General features: G+C 27.1%; 1 protein-coding gene across 1 annotated transcript in view; it reads left to right on the top strand.

The window, feature by feature from the left end:
• Positions 1–479, top strand: part of LOC126893624 (uncharacterized) — a 9,981-nt gene that overhangs the window by 6,260 nt on the left and 3,242 nt on the right. The window lies entirely within an intron of this gene.

Raw genomic sequence — 479 nt, 5'->3', positions numbered from 1 at the left:
TGTTTGATAAGGTTATCATATATATACATGTACACAGCAAGTAGCACACCATACATTATTAATATATAGTTGTGGAAATACATATAATAAATATTGTTTCTGTTTTTAATAAATGTTGTATTTATTTTATTAATTAAAATATCATCAACGAAACATATACTAATTGTTGTAGCAGCACTGATTGTTAGTATCAGTGTTATCAGTCATATTAATATAATGTTGTAAGACGCTGAAGTATGTGCTAATATATATGTAAAGCTTTATTAAGATGTGTTTATTATTAGATAAATAAATTAATAAATAAACTACAGGCATTATAAACGTATATTCTTATTATTATTATAAAACATGTCGCAGTCGGTAACCGAAGTGTACGTTGTCTTATAAATTAAATCAGAGTGTTAGGTCCGCTCGTAGTTTGTTATCAGTTATTGTTCAGTTAGCGTACGGCTTTCTAACGTGCAGTACCTCTATGTTAA

This window comes from Daktulosphaira vitifoliae, unplaced genomic scaffold, assembly GCF_025091365.1.
Source record: "Daktulosphaira vitifoliae isolate Bord-2020 unplaced genomic scaffold, ASM2509136v1 Scaffold_1, whole genome shotgun sequence".
In the NCBI taxonomy this organism is placed as follows: domain Eukaryota; kingdom Metazoa; phylum Arthropoda; class Insecta; order Hemiptera; family Phylloxeridae; genus Daktulosphaira; species Daktulosphaira vitifoliae.
This window is presented reverse-complemented; position numbering and strand designations above follow the sequence as displayed.